This window comes from Dendropsophus ebraccatus, chromosome 8 (genome assembly GCF_027789765.1).
Source record: "Dendropsophus ebraccatus isolate aDenEbr1 chromosome 8, aDenEbr1.pat, whole genome shotgun sequence".
Lineage (NCBI taxonomy): Eukaryota > Metazoa > Chordata > Amphibia > Anura > Hylidae > Dendropsophus > Dendropsophus ebraccatus.
This window is the reverse complement of record NC_091461.1, coordinates 58114079-58120078: the sequence shown is the minus strand read 5'-3', so window position 1 is coordinate 58120078 and position 6000 is coordinate 58114079. Positions and strand designations below refer to the sequence as shown.

The window sequence follows — 6000 nt, the reverse complement described above, 5'->3', positions numbered from 1 at the left end:
GGGGGGGACTGGGGCAGAGGGAGAGCTGGGGGGGGACTGGGGCAGAGGGAGAGCTGGGGGGGGGACTGGGGCAGAGGGAGAGCTGGGGGGGACTGGGGCAGAGCTGGGGGGGGACTGGGGCAGAGGGAGAGCTGGGGGGGACTGGGGCAGAGGGAGAGCTGGGGGGGACTGGGGCAGAGGGAGAGCTGGGGGGGGGGGACTGGGGCAGAGGGAGAGCTGGGGGGGGGGACTGGGGCAGAGGGAGAGCTGGGGGGGGGGACTGGGGCAAGCTGAGTGACCGGCCCGGGCACACACCTGCCATCCCCTCCTGGTCTCATGCACTTGCACCGGAGGTTCCTGGTGTCCGGAGGCAGCCGCCGTTAATGGAGATGTTCAGCGGGATAGAGGGGCGCAGTGCAGACCCCCGATCCCACTGAACATCTACAGCAACTGCAACTCCAAACGTAGCTGTCCCTGCGGCGGCGGCTGCCTCCTTTGGAGACCGGGGACCTCCGGTGCACGAGATCAGGAGGGGAGCCGTTGTACCGTCATCAAGGACGGGGGGGGAGGCTGCCGCGGGGGACGGGAGTACTGATGATGCCGCCCGGACCTGGGGGTGGGGTGATGGTGTCCCGAATCACGCTGTCACAGGGGGCCTGGCAGATCGCACTGTATTCCCGGCACCCACCATGGAAGTTTCACCGCGGGGGCCCGGGCCCCCAGCCCCCCTGGGCCCCATAGAGACAGCGTACCCTGCCCCCATGGTAGCTACGCCAGTGAGTGGAGCAGTTTTGGATGTGGACACAGTTTACATTAGGTAAGGTAATATAAAGCCCTAATAAATACCTATAAGATTGCCAGATGTTTAAACAGTTTTAGGGTATAAACCCACACACCGTATATGCAGCGTATTTACTGCTGCGATACGCAGCAAACTCGCAGCAAACTCGCAGCAAAATCGCAGCAGATTAGATCTAAATAACTGAACACAGCATCAAATCTGTACCAACAAATCTGCTGCGTATTTGTTGCATATCTGCTGCATATACGGTGTGTGGGTTTATACCCTTAGAGTGGGTTCACACATAACGGAATCGCATTGGATTTCAGGCTGCGAGTTTGCAGCAAAACCCACTGCGATTCCCGTACTGGCATCAGGTTTCTACCTCAGTCAGTAAGTAGCCGAGGCACCATAACTGCTGAGGGGACTTTGTCTCAGAAATAGGATAAGTTGGATGAGCAGGGGACCGGATGATTTCACATTAAGAGCTGCAGAAAACCCAGATAAGCAAGTCATTTTTTTTCATGCCATCCACAGCTAAATATACATGTTATGTTTGGTGCTGGAACAACCCTTTTAAGGGTGTGTTCACACGTACGGGATCTGCAGCAGATTTGATGGCGCAGATTTGATTTGCTTTGAATCTGCGCCATCAAATCTGCGCCATCAAATCTGCTGCAGATCCTTTACATGTGAACGCACCCTAAAGGAGTTATCCAGCGCCACAAAAACATGTCCACTTTCTTCCATAGACAGCACCACTCGTCTCCAGTTCAGGCTTGGTTTGCAGGCTCCATTTACTTTAATGGAACTGAGCTGCAAAACCCACACCCAAACTGGAGACAAGAGTGGGCTGTCTCTGAGAGAAAGTGGGCATGTTTTTGTAGCACTGGATAACCCCTTTAATGTCAGTATAAAGTCAGAAATCTAGAACAGTGAATCGGTTAAAGGGCTATTCCAGTATATATTACTGATGCTGGTGTAAAAAAAATAAAAATAAATGATGGCCGTTGAAACAAATCCATCTAAGATGTATTTCTTGTAACTGTCAGGTTGTGGCCACTTGCAGGTTGCAACACAACCCAATTTACCCGCCTTGGCTGCGATGCAGCGTGATCCACACAGTGCAACATGGCGATCTTTGGTAGCATGACCCTTGCTCCAGCCCAAATTGCTGCAAAGAAAAGAGGATCTGGTCTGGGCTCTGTGTTAGTCTATGGCAGTGATGGCTAACCTTGACACTCCAGCTGTTGCAAAACTACAACTCCCATCATGCCTGGGCAGCCAAAGCCATATCTTTGGTTGTTCAGGCAGGATGGGAATTGTAGTTTTGCAACAGCTGGAGTGTCAAGTTTAGCCATCACTGGGCTAGGGCTACACTGCAACTTTTTGTACCACTACTGATTGATCACTACTGAGTGACAGCTACAGCCCACATTGTATACAGCATGGAGCAAATGTACCATTAGCTTCAAATTTTGCACATAAATAGGAAGTGGGGACTTGGGTGGGGGCAGCGCACAGTCCTTTTTTTAACCACGGTACGGTTCCTGTGTACAGCGCTGGTCTATTACCAAGCACTGGCCCGGACTGAAGCACTGGAAGCGGGCTGGCCTGTCCTCAGTGGGAGGAAACCCCACGACCCTCTATGATGCGGCTCCATTGATTCTAATGGAGTCGTGTCATAGAGGGGCGGGGATCTCCTCCCACTGGGGACAGGCCAGCCCCCTTCCAGTGCTTCAGCGTGGGTCAGTGCCTGGTAATAGACCAGAGCTGTGTGTGGGAACCAGGCTATAGCTACAGCCTGCATTATTTTAGATTGTCTAATCTGAGTTATATATAGTGGGGTCTAATGTCTTTATTTTTGGGTCCTATCAGGATTCTATATTTATTCAGCTGCAATACTGCATCCAAACTGAGGACAAATGTGGCGATGTTTTGGGGAGAAAGCAGACATGTTTTCTCATTTTGGATACCATCTCCTCAAGGAGCGTCTATCAGAAGAGGGCTCATGACATATACCCTCCTCCTGATGATGCCCCTTACTGAGTGAAACTTATTGAGGGGCTATGCAGCTTTTAATATAGCATTTGCTCATCAGTATGGGGTCCCAAAATTCCTGACAGCGGTTGTGACTGGGTCAGACAGGTAAGCAATGCTACATGCATTTTTTAACATCATGTTGGAGTACCCCTTTAAGCAGTCCATTGGACAGTGTCACTCCATGAGCTGGTCTCCTTTGCATTAAAATATCAGAGATTTCAATCAATAAATTACAAATTGTACTAAATATTTTCCAATAAAGATATATATCAATGCGCTCAGCTCCTTCTGCTCCGTAACATGATGCAGACAGATTAACATTTTCATGGTGACGGGTTCCCTTTAAAGGAAAACTGTCAGCAGGTTTGTGCATACGAGCACTGTTCAGCCCGCCATCACCGATGCCCAGGCCTCCTTACGTTTATGCATAAGCCGGCAGGAATAAGCATGGGAGTCGGCGGTGGCGACCACACGGTGCTCTGGACGGCCGAGGAATAATCCCTGTGCTCCTAACCAGCAAATTTGCATATTTTTATAGCATTGAATATCACAAAAACAGCGGCGACTATGAGTGTGAGGAGATCGGTGCTGGTAAGAGAAGTTTAGCAGAGACTGGGAACTCTCATATGCACAGACCTGCTGACAGTTTTCCTTTAAAACTCCCGCTGATGCTGATGGAAACAGATTTCCATTTTTTTTCAACGTTTTACAGTTGAGTATGGTTTCTTATGCTGCCCTTACATGGAACGATTATTGTGCGAATTTGCACGATAACGATCAAATTCGAACGATAATCGTACGTGTAAACGCAACGAACGATCGAACGACGCGCGGGAAATCATTCATTTTGATGTTTGAACATGTTCTTAAATCGTCGTTCGCAAAAAATTCGCAGATCGTTCCGTGTAAACAGTCGTTCACCGATTTTACCTATGTGCGAGATAGGCTTAAGCGATCGCAAAACGAATTTTCTGTACGATATATCGTTTCATCTAAACGCTGATCGCTATAAAAAAAAATTGTTACTTCAAAATCGTTAATCGTACAATCGGGCGAATTATCGCTCTGTGTAAACGTAGCATTATACTGCGTTTACAAGGAACGATTATTGTTCGAACTGTCGCTATAATGATGGTATTTGAGAGATAATCGTTCAGTGTAAACACAGCAAACGATCAAACGACGATCGAAAAATCGTTCATTTTGATCTTTCAACATGTTCTCAAATCGTCGTTCGCTAAAAATTCACAGATCGCTTCGTGTAAACACTCTTTGAAAGATTCACCCTATGTAAAAGATGGGCTTAAGCGATCTTAAAAACGATCGTAATAATGAATTTTTTTACGATTTTTCTAACAATTTATTCGTCTAAACGCTGATCGTTATAAAAACCAAATTGTTGCTTCAAAATCGTTAAACGATCGATTGGCCGAATTATTGCTCCGTGTAGACACAGCATTACACATAACCATTCTAGTTTGGATGCCCTGATGGTAACGCATGTTAGGTGTGAACAAGCCCTTGCAGACTCTGATGTTCAGGCAGAAAAGTTCCCAAGTATCTGTCAGCTGTCAGTGACTGCACAGTGTGTGCTGCAGCTGTCTTACAAGGAGGGCAGGATCCAATACTATGAGGGGCCTGAAGATTTGCATACACTTTCACAGTGAGGCCAGTTCTTGGAAGTAGGCGTTTTTATTCCGCACTACACCCCGCCCGTGTGCACAGCGGGGACAAGAAGACGGACGCTCACTAGTGATCTGGCCGACCTGCGCAGCAGCGACACTCACTGGGCGAAAGTGACATTGCGTCTGTGTACTGCGCTCTGATTGGCCGCGGCGGTGACGTCACGCGGAACTGATTGGTCGCCGCCGCTTGTCAACAAGCGCACCTGGACTGTGCACTTCCCTGTGCGGGCAGCAGCTGATCGGGTGGGAGGTGGTGAGGATCGCTGTGTGTGGACGGGGACTATGCGCGCTATGGCGGGGTCTGTGTGACTCGGTGCTGATCTATCACTGCGGCGGGGGGGCTGACATCTCATAACAGGTCAGTGTGTACTGTGTGTCGTGCACTGCAGAGGGACTGCGACCTGTAACCTCGGCTGCAGCGGGACTACAAGTCGCAGCATGGACCAGTGCTTGTCTGTAGTTTGCATTTATGCAGTAACCTGCAGTAGTCCATGGCTATGGGTGTGCACTAGTTCTGCACGGCTCACAGGGTGCCAAGTGTTGCTGCTGTCAGTTGTTGCTATGGTATAGGCGGATGTCACAGCATGAAGTGCACCTTGTAAGGACAGGGTCACGTGACGGGCGCTGCACCTTGTTTATGTGACTGCGACATGCATCTATGTGTGCCCACCCTAATACATGTACCCCAGACCCGGGGTGCCCACCCTAATACATGTACCCCAGACCCGGGGTGCCCACCCTAATACATGTACCCCAGACCCGGGGTGCCCACCCTAATACATGTACCCCAGACCCGGGGTGCCCACCCTAATACATGTACCCCAGGGTGTGTATGGGCATGAAGAGACCCTGTGTGCCCACCCTAATACATGTACCCCAGGGTGTGTATGGGCATGAAGAGACCCTGTGTGCCCACCCTAATACATGTACCCCAGGGTGTGTATGGGCATGAAGAGACCCTGTGTGCCCACCCTAGTACATGTACCCCAGGGTGTGTATGGGCATGCAGAGACCCTGTGTGCCCACCCTAATACATGTACCCCAGGGTGTGTATGGGCATGAAGAGACCCTGTGTGCCCACCCTAGTACATGTACCCTAAGGTGTGTATGGGCATGCAGAGACCCTGTGTGCCCACCCTAATACATGTACCCTAAGGTGTGTATGGGTATGAAGAGACCCTGTGTGCCCACCCTAATACATGTACCCCAGAGTGTGTATGGGCATGCAGAGACCATGTGTGCCCACCCTAATACATGTACCCTAAGGTGTGTATGGGCATGAAGAGACCCTGTGTGCCCACCCTAATACATGTACCCCAGGGTGTGTATGGGCATGCAGAGACCCTGTGTGCCCACCCTAATACATGTACCCCAGGGTGTGTATGGGCATGCAGAGACCCTGTGTGCCCATCCTAATACATGTACCCCAGGGTGTGTATGGGCATGAAGAGACCCTGTGTGCCCACCCTAATACATGTACCCCAGGGTGTGTATGGGCATGAAGAGACCCTG

The 6000-nt window shown here is 50.3% G+C and overlaps 1 protein-coding gene across 3 annotated transcripts in view; it reads left to right on the top strand.

The window, feature by feature from the left end:
• The first annotated feature begins 626 nt into the window (after positions 1-626).
• MARCHF8 (membrane associated ring-CH-type finger 8) overlaps positions 627-6000 on the top strand; it is a 177672-nt gene continuing 172298 nt past the window's right edge. Inside the window, exon 1 of one of the 3 annotated variants that reach the window (XM_069980492.1) lies at positions 627-796. The gene's annotated coding sequence lies outside the window, so the exon portion shown is untranslated. Of the gene's footprint in view, positions 797-4685; positions 4847-6000 lie in introns of those variants that run through there. The other 2 variants (XM_069980491.1, XM_069980494.1) reach the window with 2 other exon arrangements.